General features: G+C 39.8%; 1 protein-coding gene across 1 annotated transcript in view; it reads right to left on the bottom strand.

Moving 5' to 3' along the window:
- Positions 1-27,887, bottom strand: part of KCNH6 (potassium voltage-gated channel subfamily H member 6) — a 140,109-nt gene that overhangs the window by 61,662 nt on the left and 50,560 nt on the right. The gene's annotated exons all lie outside the window — the stretch shown is intronic.

Below are 27,887 nucleotides of genomic sequence, written 5' to 3'. Positions count from 1 at the left end.
ATGGCCAGTTTTATACTGGGATGGATGTAAAAAAAATATTGGAGTTCTCCATTAATTAATGTTATACTTCTTTACAGACTGTATTGCGCAATGCTAGTTTTGTCACCTCTGCATTGTTTGAAGTCAACATGGTACAAGCGTTATTTCTATTCAATGAGGCAATCAGCAGTGTGGAAAATCAGCAACCTGCAGCAGTTATATATCGTTTTACATTTCTTTGATGGTGCAATCGATTGGTTGCGATCAGTTACTACATTCTGCAAATTATCATTGCTAATTACACTGCATTGATTGTTTTCTGTCAAAAAAAAACACGTTTTACCACATCAATCAGCATTAAAAATATACATCAATGCAGAATATTAGAAGCACAGTAGTTTTTTTTTTAAATACAAGGGTGTCCTACTGGCTCTTCCATAGAATAGGTTATGCTCTACTTTCTACCATAAGCAAACACTTTTTAGCAGCTCTGATTAACATATGAACAGTACTTGAGGGAAATCTAAATGAGTTAAAATAATTCTGATTCACAGCGTTCACTGCCTATTGACTGCTGTGCATATTAATGAGCTCAGGCAGGGAGCGCTGTAGAGACATGGTAGAATCTGCATTGACGGCAGCAGGTAACTCTTTCAGCAGCACAGAACATGGAAAACAATTGCTCTCTTTTGTTGGTATATATATATTACTGGGCAATTAAATCCATTCATGTACTCCACCCGGTCCCTTCCCCATCCTGCATGGCAGCTCCCAGCAGATTTAATCCTTGGGATTCACAGTAACTGAATCTTTACCCGTGTTATATAACAGACAAGCGGAGGACAGGAGATTATGCTGGACACTGAGAGCAGTCTAAAAGGTCATCCACAAGTGTTTATTCAGGGGAGAGAGGGAGAGATAGATGAGGGAACAAGGAAAAGTCAGCTGGGAAATGAAGAGACGTGACAGCTATCTTAAGAAGAAAAAATCGAAGACTGCATGCCCAATGGCACATTTATTTGCATCCATGTTGCACTGCAATGTGGTGTGCATGGTGCTTGGTTAGGCACAGACACATATCACTGATCAAAACTGGCTCTATTAGCAAGGTGAAGATCACACCTTCTATTCTATCCACAAAGGGAAAGCTTAAAGTACACCTGTCATGAGAGAAATATGGGAGCTGTCATTGCTGCCTCCTGAAATTGCTAAATGACTGGCTGTGTCTGAATTCAATAGAGTATAGGTTGAGAAATGTCTTTAAATCATAATGATCATCTTCAAAGCAAAAAGTTCAATCCATTTTGTAGCTCGCTTGGCCATTTCTTCAGGAATGGTGCACATGTATTAATAAGAAAGAGTGAATACATTTATACTGAGTGTATACAGTAATAAATAAAGTTTTACAGAAGAATGGTATTGTTTACTATGAGTATCTTATTGCATGGGGTGGGAGAGAGACACCACCTCCTGTGACTCCAAGGAGGAAAATCCACCAACATATCTCATTACTTTCTCTGTCACGTTTAATTCCCATCTGTCTGCATGTTACCATGTTACAGTAATCGTTATGAACATGGAATTATCTAGTGTGTGTGACATAACAGATGTCACTGAAATAGCAACCGTGAGCCACAATGCGAGGTCGCTGGGCACAGCCCTGTGGCTCACATCACAACACACAAGTTGCTAGCAGTGATGTAGACCTCAGAGATAAAGCATTTCACACTGATACCCTTACTCTTTATCTACCCAGTTTAGTAACTAGCAGACAGACGCGATGACTGATTTGATATCGGGATACAGGAATGTTACAGGGTGAATGTGAAGAGAACAAAGGACAGACATCTGTGTCCAATGCCTAGACAGTTGCTTTGTATTCAGCACCGTACACCTCTAATATCCAAATATTGCCTCTTAAATCATGGGATATGTTACATTGCCAGTCTATGGAGTTCTTGAGGACAAAAAAATATCCCTAACCTTTGATGTTAATCTAATAAATCCACTGAGTATTGACACCATTTTGGGTTTCATAAAGAAAACTCATCATATTTTATTTCTTACGAAAGCGTCCAACCTTTTTTAAGGCCATCTCTACTAAAAATGAATAATTCGGTTTTGTTTCGCAACTGGTGGGTTAAATCACTAGTTGGATACTTTTATGTGTTGAAGATTCCAAGGGTTAGAATTAATTGCATTATTTTAGTTTCATCCTATAAGCCAGGAGTAGGCAACCCTGGACACTCCAGCTGTGAAGAAACTACAAATCCCACCATGTGTCTGCCTCTGGGAGTCATGGCGGTTGCAATGCCTCATGGGACTTGTAGTTCCACCACAGCTGGAGTGCTGCGGTTGCCTACCCATGCTTTAAGTCATAAAGAAGGTGTCACTCTCATGGAACTGAACTATCCAATTATCGACTTGTTCTAAAGCAGAGATAACTCTTTAGGGAAGCACAACACCTTCTAGTAGACATGTGCAATTTGTTTTGTTCCGAATCGAAATTCGGACGAAATTTCGGAAATTCGGATGTATCCGAATTCCTAATTACAGATATAACAAATGCAAGCGAATCCGAATTTCCAATTCGTCTTTTGGACGAACTTTCGTTCTTTGGACGAAATTTCGTTGCATCTAAGTGACATTTAAGAACAAAAAATGTTTTTTTTTTCTTAAATGTCACTTTGCTGCAACGAACGAAACGAAATATATAAAAACGAAACGAAATTTCATACAGATTACCGCTAACGAATTTCGTCCGAATCCGAATTCCGAAACGAATTGACTTTCAGACCCGAAATTCCGAAAAACTAAATAAAGCAAAATCCGAATCAAAACAAAACAAATTTTTTGCTGGTGCACATGTCTACCTTCTACTGGCTTTAAAGTGTGTGTAAACCAATACAATCAACTTCTCTTATTGGCCCCTTTTGAACTGTTAAATATACAATTGAAAGCCTTTTGTTATATATGTTCAATGAGTCCAGACTTCCCATGTTATCACAAAAAGAGTATTTAGCCCTTCAGTCCTTTTGGACGGCAGAATGATTAGCTTTATGTTGTGAACATCTCTGAAGCCAGCTTAACTAATACACCTCAGCAACTTACACTCAAGATACACTATTTAGCAAACCAGGATCCCATCTGACCTTACTGCAGACCATCACTCCCCACCCATTATCATCTCTGAAGCCAGCTTAGCTAACACACCTCAGCAACTTATAATCAAGGTGAATGGAATATTTAATATGATCAGCTAGCTCATCATGCCGAATACTTACAATCATTACTTCTGCAACCCAACTATCTCTAATGCCATTGTATTAATTGTATGTACTATTCTAATTATTATTTAAGACTGCTTATAGGTGATAGCTGTTTTAGGTGATAGCTTAATTTAGATGCCTGCTTCATGTCTTTCAAACCATAAATGCTGTTCCAGTTTATTGCCCTCTACCCAGGATCCCATCTGAACTCACTGCAGATCATCCCGCCCACCCCATGGTGCATGTTACCTTTATAGAAAGCCATTAGCACTTGACTTAAGTAAAATTCAGGTACCTCTGTCCTTGCATTCTTGCACCCCTTTCATACCTACGCCTCCTCAAAAAGTCAAATATGTCTTCCACAGTGTTTGTAGACTATTCAACAAATCACTTGATGAGCTGTGTTTTTCGGCAGTAGTAAAATGCAGCTCTCTGTAAGGGCATACAGAAAACAACTGTTATCTGTGTGCCCGATTAAAACTGCAATGCAGGTGTGATCTGTGGTGCGTTGTGTGAAAAATGCAGATATTTTTACGCAGCACAGTTGATAGCAATGCAGGTCACCTAAACCGCAACACAGTACACCGCGCTTCTGTGGGGGGACCTGAATGGAGTATACAGTTTGTACACTCAAAATAAAGTTTAAAAAGGAAAAAGTAAACAGTTCCTTGCGCTGTAAAAACGCAGGGCACCGCAAAGCACAACTGCCAATTCAGCGGACACTAGCGGCACGGTAAAACTCTGCGGCTAGTGTGAACTGGCCCTAAAATATTTTCTAACAGCAACAAATAACGGTCATGTTTGCATTTAATAGCTTGGAAAGCAATCTGACATTTTTGTTTTATACATTTTAAGTACATTTTTGTCACTTGCACTATGTCTTGAAAAGTTGTTCAATTCCACTGGGTGACATTGTGCCTGTATTGTTCTGTATTCTGCTTTATTCATATGTAGCTGTCTGTTTCACTCATTCTTCTCACAACCTTCCTATACCTCTGCGCTATTTCTCAGTACCCACTTCTCTAACTCGCATATCCCTCCAATGTGACAGTATACTTCCTGGCTGCTGTGCTTGCAGTTTCTGCAACTGAAATGAACTCCCTGTCACAATACCTTTCCATCACAGCCTTGCCTTCTGATAAAATGCATGAGAATCCGCTACTTTCTTATCTCCCTGTATTACCCTTCAAATTGCAATTACAAAACAGGAGCTGGTCTAGAATCCCAGAATAGCAGCATGAAGTACTGTTTTGTTTCCCCTCCTGTGACAAATGGCTGTTTGGTACATTTTTATTGTAATTCATACTGCTTAATTTATCTCGCATAGCTAATGTTGAAAGGTAGGCTCATTTAAAAAGTCTTACTTCTAGTCTTCCAGAGCTTAAATGCTTTCACTGTGTGGAGTAGCATGCTACGGCTTTGTATCCATCTGACTTTAAATCATTAAAGAGAAATGAGTGAATTAGTCTGCAAACTGCTTATACTATACAGAAATATTGCGACTGGCTTGGTTACAAATTTTACCAAAAGCAGAATTTCAGCCAAACATTTTTTTCCTAGACAGCATAAGTTAAGATTGGGACCTCTGTCAGGTTTTTTTTATTGCCCTGTGTTCTCATTGGAGAGCTTTCTCTATGGGGTGTCAGTGGAGCAAAAGATAAGGACAGAGACATTACTAAAACCTGTTTCTCTCTCATTCACTGAGGGACACAGCATTCAGAGACAAATGGGCTAACCTTCCACCTATAGGAGGATTTGGACACTGGCAGACAAAGAAAAGTCTGGTATAACTCCTCCCAATTCTGGCATGCCTCATTGTTTTGGTGGTGTCCTAGGAGGATGGACATCTTTTCTCTTCTGAGAAAAGATGTCCATCCTCCTATTCTATGGTTCTATTGTTTTACTAGCCATGTTTTCTTTTTGTTTAAGGTAATTTGTTTCCTTAAAACAAGACTTCATCTACGTGTATGCAGCTATCTGGATTAGTGTATCCTCAGTAATAGCTTTGGAGGCCATATCAGGATCCCACTGAACTTGATAATTTTAGGGCTTGCCTTGAATGTGACCTGCAGGCACTGGGCTCTGCCGGTGGTGCTTTCCAGTCCTCTCTGTACTGTGGTGTAACTTGTCAGATCCGAAATACAATGGGTACAAGCGCACAGCCCCAAATACAGAATGTCTGCACAGAGGGCATAATTACCTGATCTGGTGGTATTAAGACCTAAAGCCTCCTTCCTTCCCAAAGTGGTTTCAGCCTTTCACCTTAACCAGGACATTGTGCTTCTGGTCAGACCCAGTACATCAGAAAGAGATTTCCTATCATTGTCTGGATGTAACTCCAGCTGTGTCTGCCCAATAGCCACTGCCTCCATTAGTAAGGCTGACTCTTTCTTTATAATCCCTGATGGTCCCCGTAAAGGGAAACAAACTTCTAGTTCCACCATTTCACGATGGCTCAGGCAAATCTTCATTCAAGCTTATTGTATCAAGGGCCCTTTCCTGTCAAGGTGCACTTTACTAGATCTGTAAGTGCTTCTTAGGCTTTTCTGCATCAGGCAACTGTTTCCCAGATTTGCAAGGCTGTCACCTAGTCTTCGGTTCTCTAGGTTTGGGTTTAATGTCCGTTAGACAGCTCTTTAAGCTGCAGGAAGTCCATAGTGTGTTTATAGTTGGGAAAGTTGCTATGTTGCCCACCTGAGTTGGACTGCTTTTGGACATCTTAATAGTCTCTGGTTCCCTTATGAAAATTGGAGTTTTGTATTCACTGTGAAAACCTTGTAGTGACACAAGTCCCACCCCTTTTGTGTTTATGATCTTGTTCTTGGCACTATTTAGTTACAAAGGCATAGTGGGAGAGGAAGGGGTTATACCAGACTGGTCACTGTTTTTTTGTTTGCTAGTGTTTAAATCCCCCTGTATTTTATTGTCTCTAAATCCTGTGTCTCCTGTGAACTCCAAGAAACAAATTATACAGCGAGTACAAAAATCCAGTTTCTTTCCGTAGAGTGGGGAAAGGTTAGAATCTCTGTCAGGTTTCAGTTACACCTTTTCTTCCCCAGGTGGCACAAAACAAATCTTCCACTGTAATCAAAACTGAAATAAATTTGGGCTTTAATGTACCTAGAATCTATGTTTAATATAATCCTTTACTGCCAGGCCTAACAGGTTTTCATTGTAGTTTTGGAAGAATGTTGATATTTGTACAATTATTTTGTGCTGTGCAACCTCCCTAATAGCATATACATCCCTTAACCATAGAGGCTCCACTTATTTTCACTTTTTAGCCTCTCTGTGACACACAATTTTTTATGTTTACCCAGTTGACTAGTGCACCCCTTTATGCAAATACTGACAGGCTTTTCAATGAGATGAAGGACTCGGTGACATGTGTGGGGAGCGCACAGGTTGGTCCAGAATTTTTTAAAAAAAACACTGAGTAGCCACCCAGTGCTAAAGATCACCATGGGAAGGAAGGCCTGAAAGGATAAGTACACTACAATTATTCAAATAGCAGCTTTAGCACTCCAACCTCCACTTCTACCTCCTGCATCTTAGTATTGGTCCCTCAATAGTGAGGTGTGGACGGCAGAAGGAAGGTGGGCCAGAGATATGACTTTCAGCTGAAGTCACTATTTTTATCTGGCTAGCTACCTAAAACTCTATAGTTAGCTGGTATACTAATCTTTTCGGTGGCCCTATATCCAAACCTGCAAAAAAAAGCACTACCTATACAAATAGCAACTTTATCTCCAAAACAAATCTAATCCACCCCTTCCTACTTTGCGCATTTCACTATTATTCCTTTAATGTATGGCCTCAATGACCAATAGTGAGGTGTAGGAGTCTCGATCAAAGCTCTCAGTTAGAAGTTTATGTTGATATTTTTTTTTTAGCTAGCTAAATTCCTGTAGTGCTCCTACCCGCTTATTGCAAGTGGCCTCTGAGCCTTTGAAGATGCAAACCAAGTTCGCCCTGGTTTTTAGCATTGCCCCCTTTTTTGAGTCCACTATAGCCTTTTCTATGCAGATGAATCTGGTTGAGAGGACTATAGAAAGGGTTAATTGAACTGATTATCTGACCTTAGCACAGTTGCAGTGGATATCATTAGACACTACCTGATCCTACTTGTTGCCCAGGGTTGTTTGTTTAAATGACACTTATTACTGTGGCTAAAGCTGTTTAATTTACATAGAACATTTTTATGAACAGATGCTTATATCCAACTGCATAATTAAAATGCCCGGGATGATTTAAAGAGTTAAAATAATATATGTTTCATGACCTATATAAAATAACACTCTGCTAACTGGGATAATAGCACCTGTACAAAGCCTATTGTCTTCTCTTACTTCTGAATTCTTCATTACGGATTCCCCTTGCGGTTCCATTCTTTCTATAGATCACAGAGCTGCAGCCTCATTAAGTATGGGGAATAAAATGCATCCATGGGTTTTTTCTTGTAAAATAAGTTAAAGGGAAGTTTTAAGTGAGATCATTTAAACTATAATGAGGCTTTTGCTTATTAATCTGCTTATGTGAATCGTGTACAGAATTTATCAATTATTTCCCACTAGATTATTACTGTTGTAGTGAAAACAAACCCATGTTAATGAAACAGGGGGGCAATTCAGAGTTCACTTGCTGCATTCTTGGTCTAGTCAGTGACTCAGGATATATTAAGGCCAAGGGCAGACAAGCATGTAGTATTTTTGTAAGGATGTCAGCAATCAAAGCTCCTCTAATCCTTTTGCAATATGTTTTCTTTAATGAGAATTAGTAGTCCAAAACCCCACCGCTTCCTGCCAAACTCCACCCTTTTACTCAGCTGCTTTGTGGCTGGTTTAAAAAGCTCAATTGCTCCTACATATATTTAAAGGAAGTGCATGAAGTTTGCCCCTGCCCACAGGCGTTAGAAGGGAAAGTTCATAGTTGATAGAGACAAGGAGGCTCCTAGTGCTTTGATTCTCATATTTACAACACTTTTCAGTTTATGGACCTATTTTACCTAATGAAATTCAAAATCCAAAATATGTGTATAAAATGTGGGAAGGATGCCAAGAATATATTTTCCAGTAGATGTGAGGACTGAAGCACTACACCAATTAAAATAGTCCACATCAACTTTATTCCATTAGGGATAGGGGAACATTCAGGTAGAGTAGCCAGTGCGTATGAGGGTCCAAAACAACCCCTTAATTAGGGCTTAATGATCCACATAACAATCATGTATGTGGACTACAATCCCTGCAGCTTGGAAGTTGTATTGTGTTGTTGTGGGGGTACTTTTCAGCAGCTGGTTTGGCAGTTTCATAGTTGTAAAATAGTTGATACAGACAAGGAGACTATTAGTGCTATGATTCATATACTGTATATACAACACATTTAAGTCTAGGGACCTAATTTACCTAACAAAATTCAAAGTCCAAAATACATTGTAAATGTGGGAATGATGTCAACAGTTTATTTTCAGCTGCTAGAAATTGCCTTCCTTTGCCTCGGTGACCACTACACCTTAGAATGTTATAGCTGGAAACATCTGAACTAACAAAACAATACTGCCAGTCAACAATAAAAGAGGGGTTAGACATTTCGTCAGGGTGTCTGGTACTGGATTCACATCTTACATGTCACTTTCTCTATTGAGAGAAGTAGGTACAATTGGCTGTATTTAATTTCGACACATCTTAGAACTTTAGATGATTCCGGTCCTTTTGCTAACTGACCTTCAGCCTACAATTTTTTTGGCTTCCCTCTTTTCATGGCATCGCCATCACAATTTCAAGCCGTTGTCTCATAAACATGTGACCCAAAATACCCCGAGTTCCTGTGAACATTTTCATTTTCAGACTAGCTATAAGTTATACTGCCCTGTCCACATAAAATAACATTTTACCTTAAGATTGAAAATGAAACAACAAATCATTATAATAAAAAAAAACTATAAAACGTATACAATGTTTTCTCTATAAAATGCACAAAAAGGCCATAAAGATGACCACCCACTGAAAACCGTTAGATCTAATTTTTCTTGTCAACAACTTTGACACAGGAGGTTCATCCTATTAAGTTGAAGATGGAACTTCCTATGACATAGCTATTGATAAGTATTATTAAACTGACCAATTCAATCTTATTTTGTGTAGCCAGCTTAAAGTATGAACAACACCTAATGTATTGATATAATACATGGTCTGGGTGCCATTTTGCAAAAAATAAAATTAAAAAAAATGAACATTTTGCCCTGATCTGTTTCATTAAGCCCAGCAATGATACCTGATTCCCTCCATTGCATCCATATACTGTATGTGCAGTGATTACAAATTGCCAGTGCATTCAATTATTTAAAGGACTTATATTATTATAACATGGTTCTTAATAAAAGTATCATCCTGCAACCAGTCATCAGTACCAATGCATTTATATTACCAGAAAGTAGAGGGGCTGCACTGGATATCTCTCAACATCTCAACCACCTACTTGCTATGACTTTCCATTACATAAAAAACTAATAAAAATGCTATGGATATGCTTAATAGAGAGTCATACTTCACAGTCCAGAACATGATTGCCTGTGGTACGAGTGTAGCAAGAAAATAGATGTGGAAATGCCTGGTCTGTGCAGCTATCATCATTGATGCCAGTGGCAGCTGATGTGTTCTGGCAATCTTCAGAATGGTTGAAAGTGTGTCATTAGTTGTTGGGATCCCTGTGAAAACACTATTTCTTTGGCAGCCTGAGAGGTGTTCACTGCTGCACAGGATTTATGTGTGAACAGTTCTTGAACTGTCCATCTGAGCATAATATTGCTGGACATCCTTACCAGGTGTAAAGCGACTCTGTCACCACCTAAACATTTTTTTCCAAATACTCCTTTTAAAAGAAGAGTTTTAAAACCTGTTCTGCCACTCGTGCCACCTATCGTGCTTTCTTAAAATCACAGTTAAACCTTAAAAGTGCACCAATTCAGAGATGATTTGTAGATCTACAGCTGAGTGGTACACAAATAAGTTACATTTTTAAGGTACTTGAATGCATTTTTAAGGTTTAAATCCTGGGTTTAGTGTCACTTTAAGAATGCAAGATAGGTGGCATGAGTGTCAGAACAGGTATTAAAACTCTTCTTTTCAAAGGAAGGACAGGGTCAGCATGAATTTAGAGATGCTTTGAGGATCTACAGCCGAGTGATACACAAATAAGATACATTTTTGTTAATAGTTAGGGTACTTCAATGCATTTTTAGGATTTAACTCCTGAGTTTAGTGAAACTTTAAAGAGCTATGTCAGGTGATGTATCTGTAGCATGACACACACTTTCAGGTGTCACTTAAACGATCAGTCAACCCAAAATTGATACTTCAGTTTTTGGTAGATTTTTGGTGGATAGTTTAATCTAGGGATGCACCAATACCGGTTTTTCGGTATCGAGTACAAGTACTGATATTTTTTTTTCTGGTACTCGTCGATGCCAAATACCGATACCAGAAGTCCTATAAAGGAAGCCAGGCGGCGTGTAATGACTCGCCACCTGGCTTCCTGATTAGCAGTGAAGCCGTCTCCATGCTCCCTCGTCACCAAGTGAGGAAGCGTGGAGCTGGCTTTCTGGCCAATCAGGAAGACAGGCGCTGTGTAATGACTCGTTGCCTGGCTTCCTGATACGGCAAGCTCAGGTATCGAGCTAGGCATTGGAGCATTTGAGCTCCACTTCGTAAGGCTAGAGACTTACATGATAACTGGTTTGATGCCAGCTTCTGGTTTATGCTATTAACCCTTCCCTACCACATTATTATAACTTTGGCTTTTTATACTTTTTGTCATCATTTGGTTGTTTTATTTGCTTTTATCAGTGAGAACATTATAAAATAAATATGTATTTCAATACTTGGTGCATCGGACATTTTTTTTTTCTAAATGTGGACCTCATTCTCATTCTGTGCAAACCCTGCAGCACAGCTCCTGGACCTGATTATTATTCACCTTTTTATTCAGCGTGTAAATTGTTAGACTGTCATATTTGTCCAATTTTACATCAACCATATTTATTCATCCATTATAATACAATCATCTGTTAAATTCAAGATTAGTTTTAATCTACTCATATAGGTTTAGGGCAGCGTATGTAAATCTTATGCCTGACTGGCGACTTAAAACTGTTTTCAAAGGTTTCCAACCAAAGTAATTTTGTCCACACGTTTTGGGTAGACGTGACTTGCACAAATCTGGATTTCCTATATAGCACAGAACCTTTTCAACACAATAGGGGGCCTAATTCCAAAACAGAATGTGCAGCTTGAATACCTGCAGACTGCAAACTCAAAAACTTGACCTACGCTTGTGCCAGCTGTATTAAGATTCTTTGTTCGTTCAGCTTGTAGTTTTAGTCTGATGTCTCACTGTCTTTACCCCCGAGGCAGCCCTGGTGTGGCAATTACCAGTTCACAAAAGAAGCAGAGGTACAGTATAAAAGGAAACATTTCTCTTCTCCATAAACAAAAATAGACATTCAACCATTTTTCCCTTTCAAGCATAGAAAGCTTGGTGGCAGAAAAGGAGTTAGAACACAGACGAAGGTTGTTAAATTATATAGATAGCAAAGAGGGCTTTTGCATCTTCACTTTAAGAGTTTGCCAGCTAAGCAAGCTTTTCTTTGCCTCAATGAATATGAGAATACAAAGGCAGATAACGGGGGGAGGCCTCTGCATGCATTAGTTATCTGACAGATTCTGGGACAGTAGAAAAAGGTAAGAATTCTGGAACTGTATTATCTCCTGCACTAAAGGCAATTATCATATGCTAATGGTTTGCAAATGTACACAGGCTCTATGCTGATAAAAAAAATTGAAATCCAGATATTCTGGAGTTCGTACAACACACTGGGTCTGATTTACAAATATGAGCAAAACTAATTAGCTAATAACTACTTACAGCAACTAATCAGATTAGTTGCTTTAAAAATAAAAACATGTATAATATTTAACTCCAACATGATGGACTTTTGGAAAACACACTGCCTAAGGGTCTGGTGTGGAAGGGGACCCAATGCAATATTTTACAAAGGGAACAAAGCCAGCCTGGGAGATGTCACTTAGCAGCAATAGTCTTTTTCTTTATAAATCACTCATGCAACTTCACATACGGTTTTTATATGTTATTTTAAAGGAGAATCAGGGGGTGAGTGAATTACTGAAATAATTAGAGCCGATGTGTGACACTGAAGCTGTCACACGTCGGCTCTATTGATCGGGAACTGAGCGATAACATACCGCCGATCGCTCAGTTCCCAATCTTCTCCCCGCAGAGAGCAGTGACTGTCAGTCACCTCTCCCCACAGGGATTCCCCTCCGCTCCCTGTTCCTCCAGCGGAGGAGGGGGCGGGCAAAGCTAGAGAGGCAGAGGCAGCTGTCAATCAGGCAGTGATTTAATGTGGACACAGTCTGGTATGTTATTCTTAGATGTAAACATTTTGACATGTTAGTTCTGGGCCCATGCATTGCTGGTGTAAAGTAATGCAAGCTGAATAATATACCGCTATCCTAAACTTAATCAGTAACTCTCAAGTGAAAGTAAATCTAACCCTCACTGGGTTGCCTATCTAATATTGACATCGGTAGACTATTCCTTTGCAGTGCTCATTGCCTACATTTAGTCTAAATCAAAGGCAAATGTGATAGAGTGACAACACATAAGCACAACACAAGCAGTTAATAGCATGTCACCAATTTCAGATAGTGCCTGTATAAGAACCTTTATGACAGGATCACCAGGTATTATTGAAAGCTGCAAATTTAAAAGGATTGAACACAACTCTTAAAAATACATGACCATGTTAAAGGGGAAGTATTCTCCTTATGTTAAAGGAGTAGTATTGGGAGAGTAAAATGTACTCTTCCTAACAGTTGGAGCCAGCATGTGACACTGCTGCTGTCACATGCCAGTTCTATAGCTCGGGAATTGAGCAATCTGCGGTTTGTGATCGCTCAGTTCTCGAGCTACAGACAGCAATGACTGTCATTAACCGCTCCGCACAGGGATTCCTCCTCCCCTCTCTGTTCCTCCAGTGCTCATTGGGGAGACAGACAGGGAGGGGGTGAGCACACCTGGCTCTAGACAGGCATGACCAGCTGTCAAGCAGTCAATTTTGTTGGGCTCTTTCCCAGGCGCAGTTTGACTCTGTGCTGTTAGCCTGTAGCGGGCAGTAGCCCTCTTTATGCTGACTTTGAGTCACAGGAGGACATTAGTATGTGTACTCCTATGACCCTGAAGAGAACTAAAGCCAAAAAAAAGGTTTGGCTATACTTCTCTTTTAAAGCTTATATGAGATTTTACTGGGTGAGTTTAGATCCACTTTAATCTTAGGCCAAAAGGTTTTTATAACAAGGACTAAGATTCAGTTGGTCAGATGATACCCTTTGTATCACATCAACGGTTTCCTGCACCAGAAATCCAATGCTCAAAATATTGCCGTTGCTCAAATAATTGCAAACAAATGATCCATCTTAAGCCAACACGTCTGTCACACAAGCTTGCTCATTGTATATCATCACTGCCATTTATGCTAATTTACATATTTGCACTTGTTTTTCCTAAATATATGTAAAGAAAAGTTGAGAAATAGCATCCTGAATGTTGTTTGGAAGATTACAATCATCTCACTGTTACCCACCTCTTTTTTAACCTGCACTTATCTGCTCCTTCATAATATCTATTATTTGTTTGCTTCATTTCAGCTATCTTTTTTGGTTTTCTTACAGCTTTAGAAAAAAAGCTCTACTTTTGTTTTATTAATATAATTTGTTTTTAGACGACAGCTGTAGGGTGCCTTGTTTGTGCGTTTAAACATACAAAACCCTACAATCATTTGTTTTGTTGACATTTAGTGGCTATGTCTGTAGGTTTACTTCTACTTTAAAATTATTTATATCTAAAATGAATTTTATTCAGTAGTAGATACATTATCCATCATAACCACTGCAAACTAGCTCTGCTAACTTTGTATACTACTTTGGTTAGGTATGATCTTATACAAAAAGGGCTGTATACATTATTTTAGTTGTGGCTTAATCTATTAATGATCTGAGAGCAGACCTTTTGTACTGACATACTTGGTGGATCTGATTTTTAATAAACAATGAAGGCCTTTTCAGTACATACCAGTTGATCTCCTTGTTACAGAATCATCTCATGGCTTATTTCTCTTTAAAGTGGCGCTATACTTACAATCTAAAGTTTAGATGTCTAACAAGGATTCTGTTTATTGCAATTATAGCAATTAGTAAAAATATGTACCTTTAGCATATAATTTCCCTATACCTAGCAGTAGACACATGTTTTAATAGTCAATTCCTACCTGTAAAGTAATTGATTTTTCTGTACAGTTCTCAGTTCTATTAGTGTACTCATAGGCGTGTGCTCAGGGTGTGCCGGGTGTACTAAAAGTGCAGTTGAGTTGCAGAATAAAGTGCTGGGCTCTCCAATCAAGGGACTATACTTGCAACTGTGTCATCAGTGAAGGTGAGACAGCAAACAGGCTTCTCTCTGATCTCTTTCTCTCTGATCATGATTTTCCCCTATTTGTGTCTCCAGCCGATGATGGGGAAGGTAGCCCTGCTATGTGTGGAGACAGCAGCCTGCAGTGGGGTTCTGGCAGCAGCGATGGACAGGTCAGATAGAGGCAATTTTCTGGATGCTAAGCAATGGCTAACACTGGCGCAACTAGAACGGTTGCAGCGCTCACATGTGTGACTGGGCCCTGGTGAATATTAACCAATGCGGGAGGGAGATGCAGTGCATTGGCCTGCTGCATCCTGGGAGCTGTAGTCACAAGAAGCAAATGTCAGCACCTCAGCGGTTATGAGGCCTGGAAAGGAACAAGATGGCCCGGGCCCACTAACTGCTGGGGCACTGACATTTCCTCCTAGGACTACAGGTCCCAGCATGCCAATGTTCTGCAGCTCCCTCCCGCGGGGGTTGATACCACCACGTTCTACTTGCTGAGCGTCAGCTCACTCCATATACCCGGAGAGGGGTTCGGAGGAGATTTGCAGCTGCTTACCCCCTCTTTCTGCTTGCCATAAATCTTCAATATAACTGCGGATTAAAGAACAGCTGCCACTGAACTTCCATGTCCACTTCAGCTGTAGGTCAGTGTGGTCATCGCATCTCCACCCTCTCTTCCTGGCCAATCACAAAGCAAATGGCACAGGGATTCATTTTGTGATTGACCAGGATGAGAGGGAAATAATTGGACAGGGGTCTTGGGCATCAGATTCAGCAAACCATTCATTTTTATTTCCTGTTTTAATAAATACACTTAATAGCCATATTTACTATAAAATACATTCTCCTTATTCAGACAATGGACTCTGTCAAAGGGTGATGTTTAGGTAGAGGCAGCCAAATTGGCACCACTGCCTGAACATAGTCCTGCCCATAGACAGAGCATACACTATTCACAGCTGCAGCTGTCATTTACTTATTTCTTAAGTTAAATCAAAGTGCCTGCGGTGATAAGTAGTTTAAAGCGAACTGTGGCCAGGGTATGGACACCCTGCTATTTATATTCACATACAGTATGAACAAACTCTTTTTGACCACTGTACCTGCAGGCAGTGTGGAGCATTACATCCTCAAAGTTCACCAGGCAAGCAGTGAAGTTGTCTCTCTCTGGTTTCTAAGAAGCTTAGTTTTGCCTTTACAGAGCTCCTATGCTGCGTTTACTTTAACGATTCGAAGGCTGAAATGGTGTTTATTCAATGCTAGTCGGGGGAGAAGGCTGAGTTGCAAAGAAAGACTAAAATTTAAAGCCCTGTGTCACTTTTTTCGTCAATTTAGAACTAATATTTTAGCCCTTAGTGGATTCTGGAGAGCTTAACTAGGAGGGGGAGCTAAGCTGGGAGGGGGGCTGAGCTGTAGAGAAAACAACTATCTTTAGTGCTTCTTCTGTGAACTTTGAGGATGAATTGCCCCACAGTGCCCACAGCTACAGAGGTCAGTGGTGGATTGTTTTAAAAGCTTAGATACTACTTGTTAAAATTTTGTAAACACTTACATGTCCATAGTATGTCAAAGGATTTACTTTACTAGTGCTCAGGTGGGCTTTGAAAATGTTTCTGTGTGTTTATGTGTTACGTAGGTTCACAAAAATGCATGAAAATTAACCAAAAAGAAAACATTTTTTTTTTCTTCTTCCAACATCCCCAGGAAAACCACTCTTGTGTAAATAAGCTCAAAGAGAAAAAAGGAAAAGAGAAAGAGACAATAAATCGCCTTGTTGTGTACAAATGAAACACTTAGAAATGGAAATATGTGTTCCTTATATCTCAGAGATCACAATGGGTTGCTTTATAGCTGACCCATTACTTTAACCTCCAGAATATCTAAGCATGATGAGGGAACATTAGTGAGAATTAAAGCAATTTACAAGAATGTCAAATTGAAGTTCCACCCAAGCAAGTGCAAAATAATGCATTTAGGACATAATATAAAGCCACAAGATATGATTAATGGTTTTCTGGTAGGCAGAGAAACAATCATAAAAATACAGGGTATTATTTCCTGTGAAAGAGAAGTAAGCAATGAAATATGAATAAATGTAGCAGAATTTCTGGATTTATAGCAAAACTTCTTTCACATATTACATTTCTCCAAATGATATATACAGTTCTTCTGGAACTATTGTTATGGTGTTGCAAATGGACTATTCAAATGTATTCTACTAGTATAAAGCTGGCCATACACTGCTCTATTTTTTTCGTTCAACCTGTTGGCTGAACGAAAAAAATAGAGAAGATTCCCCCATCAAGGCTACAAGCGTGCTGATCGAGGAATCCCTGCTGTTTGTTTTGCATTCGGACAGTGGCCGCCAACTGCTGTCAGACTACCCGAACAGAGTCGGCAGCTCATTGCCTGCCGCCTCTGTCCGTACAAAGATTTTCTGACCAGCTCCTTTGATCAGCTTATGAAAGGATGCCGGCTGAAAGTGTCCCAACAGCACTGTACAAATTTTGTCCAGTTCCCTAAGAACAAGTCGAAATTCGCACAGTGTATGGCCACCTTAAGTTACGGTAACTAGGTTTCATTGGGGCTCATTTACTAAAGAAGTACAACTTCATTAAAGTAGTGTATAACTCTACAATTTTCTTTCAATAATGAATCAAGATCAAACAAATATACATTTGCCAGCGAAGACTTTCTTTAAACTTTTGCCAGAGCACTTACAGTCATCATGCTTCCAAACAGCTCCAAGTTTCTCTTCTCGGCTTCCCTGAACATCCTGTCCAGTGCAAGATCCCAGGGAACAGGGCAATCTCCAGTAGCTGTCCATCTACTAAGTTAAAGAAGGGAGGAAGGGGAATTGATTTCCTTGCTGTGCCTGTGTATATGTGGAGACACACACAGCTTACTAGCACACACAAGGGTGGCTCCATGGCCCCTGCAGGTAAAAGGAGCCTAAAACAGGATGTGAGGGCCAATGCTCAGGATATCAGGGCCAGTGTTTAGGGACCAGCTGATCACATCAGCATGCAGATTTAAAACCATCTTACATTCATTAGTTAAACAAACTTGTTTTTCATTTACTTACAAATAGTAACAAATTATGACAAACAAATAATGTAATGTGCCAAAGCTTTTTATCCTGGGGAGGTTACAACAGCAGAGGTTTGCTGGGAAATATAATCTGTAATCTCATGAGATCTCAGAGAAAGGCATTTTCCTCCCCTGAGATGATGTGCATGGTCACATGTCCTAGTCACATGTGCCAGAGTTCCAGGAAGTAAAGGGAGAGCTAGTAACCCTGCCCTTAGTTAACATGGCCACTGTCAGAAGACTGGGTAAGAAAAGAGAAATAAGATATGCAAAAAATACAAATCCTGCAAATATCTAGAAGTATGTGTTTGTAGATTGTCATTACTAAACATTTCTTTTTTTTAAATCCCAAATAATCTTTATTATAATTTTACCAAGTCTATCTTATACATAAATATCTTTAATCACCCAAACAATACCAATCATTTCCAACAAAAAAACAACACAAAAAAAGGAGTAAGCAAATTATACTAACTTAAATTTTGCCATCAAAAAATGTTATCTAGGGGGGCGTGGTCTGGCCGCGATCGAGTATGGCTGCCTGATCTGAGTGCTGCATCACAGGACCTCTCAGATTAGCAACTTACAGCATGTAAAACAGCAAATCACCCGTCGGATTCACTCCCCTAGGTACTGCACCTGCTCCAGCCATGATAAAAAGCAAAGACAAGGCTAAGGGACCTAAGAAGCTGACAGACTTCTATCCACGGTCTGAACGGGGATCAATCAAAATGGCTCCTTCTCAGGTTCTCCCTGATCTAATCCACTCTGACCAAGTAGGCTTTGTCTACGGGCGGCAAGCGCCAGACGGCACCAGACGTATGGTTGATCTATTGCAATTTTCAGAACACTCTAAGAAACCTTCTCTGCTTCTCTCTTTGGATGCAGAGAAGGCTTTCGATAGGGTGCATTGGGAATATCTTCGGGCCGTGTTGTTGAAATTTGGTATTACAGATTTTTTGGGCTCTGCTATTGAAGCCCCATATTCACATCCCAGTGCGAGAATAAGGACCTCTGTTTTGTATACACCTATGAATTTGGGCATTGCCCTTCCTGTACTGTTGTATTGTTTTTGTCTTTGTTGCTATGATAAAAACTCAATAAATTCTTTGTTAAAAAAAAAAAATGTTATCTAATATAACGTGATATTCAAACAATTAAATTTCCTTCATTCCCTCTCGTGCATTACATATATTCCCTATACCAAGTCTTATAATGCAATATACTATTACATATACGTATAGTTTATCAAAGATCGAAGAGGTTATACTTTTAACCCTTTATTCCATATTTTCTGGAATTCTTCTTTAACCCCTCTGGGCTCTCTTTGTAAAAGCAGGTTAACCATATTCTCCCATTGTTTAAGTGTTGGCGGTTTGGGTGAAACCCATTTCTGTGCTATCAACTTTCTGGCAATAAAAAATAATCTAGTGATCGACAATTCTAAAAAGGATTCGGCGATTCAATGCTAAGTTTACAGAGTAAATTCTATCTATTACTTTCTTTCACTATTAAACTACTTTTTCCTTTGTATCTGTGAAGTTTGGGGCAGTGCCACAATAAGTGCATCAACGTGCCATCTGGGTGCCCACTCCTATTACATGAGGGATTTTGTCTACATCCCCAATAATGCAGCTGTTTTGGTGTGCAGTACACCCGATGTAATATAATTAGTCGTGTTAATCTGTGTGTAGGGGAAAGAGCAATCTGGGACTATCTCTATTGTCTGCTCCCACTCCTCCTTTGTTATGTGCCCTATGTCTTACTGCCTCCTCCTCCAACCTCTAAATTCTACTTTCGCTCTACTATTTCTAAACAAAGTGTGATATATTTATGCAATCAACCCCCATTTATTTCCCTTATTTTGAGCAATTATACTTAAAGGAGAACTATGGGGTTAAGACTTTTCCCCATAGTTCTCCTTAGGGTAACGGGATGACATAAACTAGCGTCCTCCCGTCACCCTAAGCTCAGTATACCGCGAGCTACAGCTCGCGGTATACTGAGACGCCACAGTATACCGTGAGATACTGAGACGCCGCAGCTGAAGCGGATCCCGACAACTATGTCTGGATCCACCCAGCTGCGTGAGTGACAGCTGGCTCTGCCTATCTAGAGGCAGAGCCAGCTGTACCCGCCCCTCCCAAGTCCAATCTGCCAGTCAGCGCTGGTGGATCGGAGCGGGGAGGGGGGAATCCAGCCCCTCTCCTGTCTCGGCAGAGGGCTGTGATAGGATCAAGAGGTGAGCGAACGCCGGTATGTGTTCGCTCACTTCCCGATCTACTGAGCCGACCTGTGACAGTCTCGTTGTCACAGGTCGGCTAGAACTATGAGGTGAGTGAAAAGCACTCACCTCATAGTTCTCCTTTAACAAGGAGGGTGTGAGGTAATTTAAATCTGATATTCAACTTTGTGCCTGCAGTAAGTGTCATAATTGAAGGTACTAAACATTTCTTAAGGTGTGTTATTTTAAAGATATCGGTAAAGTTCCTCTTTGGCTAAATGTAAAATGTATTCCTCTAGTAAATCTCTCCAGTGCCCTTTCCTGTATCCTTCTCCTAAATTCACTTTTCAAGCAGTTATAATGACTTCTGCCCATCCAAAATCTTTTCTTTTCCTGGACAGACAGTTCTTTGTTCGGTCACTGTACCCTGGACATTATGTCTGTCTTAGTCTGAAGAGGGTTGTTTTGACCTTGCAGTTAATACTTATTGCACCTCAACCTCCTGACAGATGCCTGAACTCTGTTTAAATATCTTTGCAGTGTCAGATAATATCAGATGGTCAGGGCTGAATTGTATAAATTGCAGATGTCATTAATTAAGGCTCTATTAAGACCTGTGCATTGATGCAATGTGCAGTTAGAAACACTAAACTCAGGAGTTAAACCTTAAAAATGCATTCAAGTAACTTTGTTAACTATTAACAAAAATGTATCTTATTTGTGTATCACTCAGCTGTAGAGCCTCAAATAATTTCTGATTTGGTGCTGGCACTGTCCTTCCTTTTGGAGGGTGGCTACTTTTGTTCCTTTTGTTCCCCAAGCTCACTCCTGTGATGGACTACAATCTCAATACAAATTAGTAAACTAAGTAGTCTATCAGAGGAGTGAGCTTGGAGCGGTGGCCACTTTACAACACACACAGGGACCATGGGGAGCAAAAGTATCCACCCTCCAGAAGGAAGGACCGTGTCAGCACTAATTCAGAGATGATTTGAGGATCTTAAGCTGAGTTACAGGTAACTGCACAAATTATACATTGAAACACATTTTGCCTTTTTTTTTCAGTAAAAGTATCTTGGGTAAATGTATCTCACTAAGCCAATATGGTCCTCAGGCACAAAAAAATCTAGTAGTGTAGTTCTTAAACACTAGGGAAGATTTGTTTGCCAAAATGAGGGCTTGGGTGATATCTCCTTATTGAAAGACATAGATGTTCATCATTTTGAAAATATTTTAAGTGAAACTACGAGCTCATCCTACCTTGTACAATGATCCCAAATCCACAGAGTAGGCCTCTAGGTGCCTGCTTACTCGTTGGCTTGATTTTCAGAGCATCTGGGATGCCCATTTCTTCTATCGTATAAACTTCTATCCCCCTCACATTGGGTGGACAATAACAAGACTTGGGAACTCAAGGAGACATTGCCAAAGCTTAGCCACAGGGGTTTTGGTCAATGTTTGCATTATTGAGTTCCTCGGTTTTATGGATACTCTGGCACTTTGAAGATAAAGGCAGCATGTGATCATGGATCTGGATGCATCTGGGGCCACCTTACAACATTAGGTGAGCCTGCAGAATGTTTTAAATGTACTGAAATACTTATTAATGTCATCTACAATTATTCTAACATTTACTTTTTCATTCCAATTTAAAATGGAACCAAAAAAAGTGCTATTCACAGAAATATGAGAATATGCTGTATATGTAGTTTCAGCCTGTGTGTATGTCATCATTATTACCTTATTACAAACACTATAGATGGTAGGAGACATTCCTTTGTAACATGTATCTCCTCCATCGTTCTTTTTTATTTCAATCATCTTTCAGATCACTCTAATCCTCCCTAGTAAAGTTTCCAATGCTACACACATTATCTTACTGCACAGCATCCACACTCCTCCCCTGTATCATGCAGGAGGGATATTCTGAAATGGTATGGCAGACTTTCAGCTGAAAGTCAGGCCTCATGTCTTTATTTTAAAAAACTTGCTCTTTAAACTGATTAACAAATAAGATATTTCAATGTAATGACTCTTCTTCAACCTTGCTAGGGATTGCTGCTGTCCAGTCTTCAATAAACTCTCCTGCACCATTAGTAGAGGTGCACCAAAATGAAAATTTTAAAAACAAAACCAAAAAGAAACAAAATGTCAGGCCGAAACTGAAAATGTTTTTTTTCTAACTTTTTCAATGTTTTTTTCTTCAATATTTTATTTTTATTTTTTAAACTTTTTCTTTTTTTTGTGTTATTTTTATTTCTTTAATCATTTTTATTAAATATTTTTTCTTTTTACTTTACTTTTAGGTGTTTCGTAGAAATATTGGGGGTCTAAACAGACCCCTGATATTTCCCTTTTAAAATAGAAAAAGAGATTGAGGACACAGAGCCCTCAATCTCTTTTTCTGCATCCCCTGTTATACTTGAACAGGAAACCACTGTACTGAGTGTTCCTGTTCATTCATAACATGAGAACAGAGTATGTTCACTATAACCACAATCATGAAGGAACAGGAGGAGATGTAGATCACTTCCCATTCTTTCATAATTGAGGATATAGTAAACATACTCTGTCCTCAATTATTTACAAACACCCAGCGATCACTGACACGCTCCTTCGTGACATGCTGTCACAGGAGGCTGAGCAAGGGGAGAAGAGCTGGATCTGACAGCTGACTCCTCCCCCGCACTGCCGGCCGGCCTCCTGTGACAGTGCTGGCTGTCTCTGCCCACACCATTCTCCTTATCTGTCACAGGAGGCTGAGCTGTGCGGGGAGGAGAGACGTGGGCCGCTCATGGCGCTCTCAGAGGAGCGCCCAGCGGGAAAGAGGGAAAGCAGAGATGCACCGCTAAATCAGCAAAAAATTGCACTTTCGGCATTTTGCCAAAAGTGCCATTTTCAGCCGTTATGTTTCGGCGGGCGATATATCAGTGCATCCCCAATCATTAGTACTAAGAAATAGGCAACTGCTTACCAATGAAAAATGGAAAATTGCCAGCCACCCAATATATTACTATCATGTGCACATTTCTGATTTTTAATTGGTAGCCACAAAAAAACCCAGTAAAAGCTGTACTTCTCTTATTGAAACAATTACTTAGCCAAAAAAGGCACTTGGGTTCAATTTTGCTAATGCTTTTTCTGCTATCCCTTTTGATAGATTACTGCCATTGGCCTAATGAATGCAGAGCACATGATGTTACAACTGAGGAAATTGTACATTAGGCATGGAAACCTTTAAAACTGTATATTATGTTTTGTTCTGAAGAACAGATCTTCAAAAGTACAGTAATGTCATACACTGGAGAAAAGCCAAGAAGAAATAGGCTGCTTAGAATTTCCAGTATCTGTGCTATTATGGCCATGCACTCAAGCTATTATATGTGAATTGAAAGGCCAACAGGGAGTCTGTTGTATTTTTCTTAGCAAACAAAAAAATTATTATTTTAATGTGTTAAACACTGGAAGGGGTCATTTTTCAGGTAAGCTTAATACCTAAGAACCTATTTATTGTAGAAGTATATTCAAAGTGCAGTTTTCAGCCAAACAGTTAAAGAAACACTAACCTCAGTAGTTATATTCTTAAAAATGCATTTAAGTAGATCCTCTAATCATCTCTGAATTGGTGCTGACACTGTCCTTCCTTCTGGAGGGTGGCTACTTTTTTCCCCATGGTCCTTGTGCGTGTTGTAAAGTAGCCACATTGGCAAGCTCACTCCCTTATTGGACTATAATCTCATGTTTAATTTACTAATTTGTATTGAAATTAGGGATGCGCTGAAATTGTGGCCACTGAAATATATCGGCCATAAATGGTACTTTGGACAAAATGACGATAATACCATAATGGTCGAAAATGCAAACGAAAATTCAGTGCATCCCTAGCTTCTCTCCTCCCTGCTGGATGCCGGTCCTAACTGAGGACATAGTATGCTTATTGAGTCCCCAGTTATGAATGAACGGGAAGTGCTCCACATCACTCATTCATGTGGATAAGGATATACACATAATTAATGCTTTCTAATACAGGTATATTACTATTTGATGAGTCCCCGGGAAATACGGTTTTGCAAATATACCAATTAGCAATAGTCTTAGAATTAGATACATGTATTTGTGAATTGCACATGAACATCAACACAAGAGAAGTTGTAAATAATATTTTATTGAACTGCATGAATCTTTTAAACCAACAAGAATCTAAAATCAAATAAATATATTTTTTCATATTATATATACCCGAGTCCTTCATAAACACACTCCATCACAATAGAAATATTGTAAACAATTGCTAAACTCACTAAGTAGGAGGTGTGGACTCAGGTCGCCTAGGGTGGGGTCTGGGAAGTACCATTACTGGATTAATTGAAATTATAGTCTTTCACAAGAGCGAGCTTGGTGCTGAATGGTTGCCTATTATAAAGAGGACAAGTTAACTATTCATTCCAGCTATGCAGACTCCATTCCACCGTCTCACCTCTTGTCTGTTTCTTGTACTACTAATAAACACCACCACGTTGGCATACCCCAGCTCGTTCAAGTCGACCTAGTACCCTGCATTCATGTTCATTTCAATAGGAAAAAATTGCAGAAAATTCAAAAATGGCTTGGCCAGCTGATTTGAAAAATGTTACGGAGGGCTTGGCAGCGAAAGGGTTAAAGAGCAGGCACTCCCACTGCAAGCCCATTATTACATTTCAACCAACAGAGTTCATGCAATTAAACCAGTTCATAATGTTAACGCATTAGCTCAATTTTGAAGTTGCCATCAATCATTTTAATGTGCAGCATTTATTAAATGAATATTCAGCACAATGTACCATCAGCTATAGAGGAATACAAATCCCAGCAATACATTATAGAGCACCATGTGTGGGAAGTGCAGGCTTAAGGTGCCCATACACTGCTCTATTCTCGTACGAGAATCGCGGGAAATTCCGCGATCGTACAAGAATCGAGCAGTGTGAACGAAGACGTGCGACCGTTTCTACTGTACGATTTTCGGCTGGTTTGAACGGTGCTCGGGAGACAAATGCCGAATGGGCCGGTGCTTGCACGCGCACACAGCCCATGAGGAGGTGCGGCGTGAAGAGCGTGGATGCGGGCGAGCGGGTCTGGCAGCGGCGAGCGTGAGGTGGGGAAGAGTGACAACTCACTGTCAATTGTGCTGTTGTATTGTTACCCCATCACATGCACCCATCTAGAGTCTACAAGCAGCTATGCCGGAATACACATCATAAATGCATTGTCCACCATTCTCAATCTCAGGAAGCCTGTCATGATTTGCAGCCGATAAAGGAGTACATGTAGACAGAAAGTGGCTAAAAAAGACTGGAGGAGATCAGCAGCACTGTGATGCAACAAATGAGGAAAAGAACATTTAAGAAAAAAAAACATTTTTACACAGTGCTTTAGCAAACTAAATGCCATCTAGGTAAGGTTTTGATTTAAACCTGTATCATTAAGAAATCTATTTAGATGGACACATTGCTGCATAACAGGCAGCGTAAGGCAGATACTGGCAACTGCAGGACACCCCTTTCCTTATCCCTCAACGCAGTGTTCAAGCCTGAGCAACCTTTAATCAGACTGTCACCTGTGTGCATGTGTGTATTTTTTGTGAGAAGACTTGCCACATTCATCTCCCAGAAGTGAAGAAAAATACCAAGTACTTCCTGTTTAGTTGGAGGGCATGACTCAGTCCCCATCTTCCCATGTGGGAGCACAGATAATTGATGGTTGGCCACCCAGTGTTGTTGCATGGGAGCACAAAGAGTATCTTCAGCCTGTGTAGGTGCCAAGTTCTGACATGGAGCCTACACAGGGCTTCCTCTCCTCATTCCCCCTGCCAATTGAATGATGGGGGAGTGAAAATTGGGCAAGTATGTGCAGCAGGTAGGGCTGGCATTAAATGTAACCTGTTGCTTTACCTTGAACGTTCAATCACTTTAAGTCATTCCTAGAAGAAGACAGGAGGAGACTGAAGGAGTAAATCACTTCAGCCTTATACGCTCTAGTACAATATAAAGCAATAATACAGGTAATTACAAATAGAATGGAATTTTATGTTAAATTTATTTTTTCTGTAATTGATTTTAAAAGGACAATTGTCTTGAGGCAAATCTGCAGGCTGTTATAGTTGACCTCCACTTTTAAAAATGTAAGGTGTCTGGCTATTATGCTGACCCTCTGGTGCCAATACCTCTGGGTCCCTGACTGAGAACAAAGATGTAGACAAGGACTTCAAACTTCTTCCTGACTTTTCTGATCTGCATGCTTTCCCGAGTCGGTATTTCAGGAAGTCTTAAAGCAAGTTTGACAGCCTGATAGCCAGAGACCAAAAGACCAGTGGTTAGCATTGGCAGTCATTTTAGGTTTTTCTTAAGGAAATTGTAATTTACAAAGGTTCATTCTATCAGGGATAAAGTTCACTGAATTTTGTATTACCTTTTAAGCCTAAACAATGATCTATAGCTTTATAGACATGCACAAAATACACTACATGGTTCATCCATAGCGATGACTAAAACATGAATTTCCTTGTAAGATTACCTATAAATCCACTCATCACCATTATCAGCCAGGAGCTTCACACCTTGCAGAGATGTGCACACTGCATTACCAGCCATTATAGCCAGTCCTCTATTGCATTCTGAAATCCTTGCCTCCCGGGAGTTGTGTTAAAAGCAGACACGACCTTGGCATGACATGCTACAGCCTTAAAATATCACATGTTATCATGAAGATAAATGTGAAGAGGGTGCAGACACATAGGAGTAACACGTCTTACATTGCCAGAGAAAATCTACTAGGGCGCAGTATGGGATAATACTTTAGTTTATTTTCATGGCCAGTAAAAATCACAAGAAGAAATTCTGTTACCTCTGGGAAGATGACATTCAACACTGCTATGTAAAAGCAACATCCTTCTTTTCTGTCTTTGCTCCCCCTTCTTTTATACTTGTTCCTAATTTAGCAGGAACAATTAATGTGACTTTTTCTTTGACTGCCCTAAATAGTAAGCATATCTCCTGTGGGGCTTTCTGCTTCTGCATTAATATATATCCCATATCCAGGCACACACAGAAGATTCCCTTGGGCTGCATTAACAGGCCATCCCCATTGCTATAATGTTCTTTCTGATGTTCTTATATGACGATACCAGAAAAAGCATCCAGCCATTGCTTGCATCCCCCAGGGATAAGCTAGCAGTACCACAGTGCTGTGACTGATAGGGAAATACATTTTATGAACAATAATACAACATGCAATACCTGTGTTCATATTAGCAGGGCATGAAATAGGTCACTGGTTTTATCAAGTACGTGTGAGTGTCAGTGGGATTTGTATCCCTTGCACCATGCTGATTCCATGTATACATTACATTCAGTATTCATGTTTTTGACAGGATTCTGTCACAAAGCAAAATACCTGAAGTCCTAGCATGCATCCTAGAAGTAAAAATGTCAGCTTTCTTCTTCAGATTCTGACAGCTAAGAATTAGAAATACAATGTGCCTAATGTGCTGTCATCCCTTCCAACCTTCTGAGAAGAAGAAAGACTCCTTTAAGCACTAAATATTTAAACAATGAACACACCTTTTCCATACTCCTTGATCACGTAGAACATGATAATGTAAAGCCCATGATTGATCACCTTTCCAGTTCTATTTCAGCTTTATAATAGCATTTAAAAATAACCAATGGGATATTCTGAAGGATAGATGAAAGTTTGGTTTGATAGAAATAAAGTTAGTAGGTAAATAGTACAGTTATTCATACACATTTCTACACCTAAAAGTGGATCATTAAGGAAGTTATATAGAGTGCATA

Source organism: Nanorana parkeri, unplaced genomic scaffold, assembly GCF_000935625.1.
Source record: "Nanorana parkeri isolate BGI_ZX_2015 unplaced genomic scaffold, ASM93562v1 scaffold187, whole genome shotgun sequence".
NCBI lineage: Eukaryota > Metazoa > Chordata > Amphibia > Anura > Dicroglossidae > Nanorana > Nanorana parkeri.
This window is presented reverse-complemented; position numbering and strand designations above follow the sequence as displayed.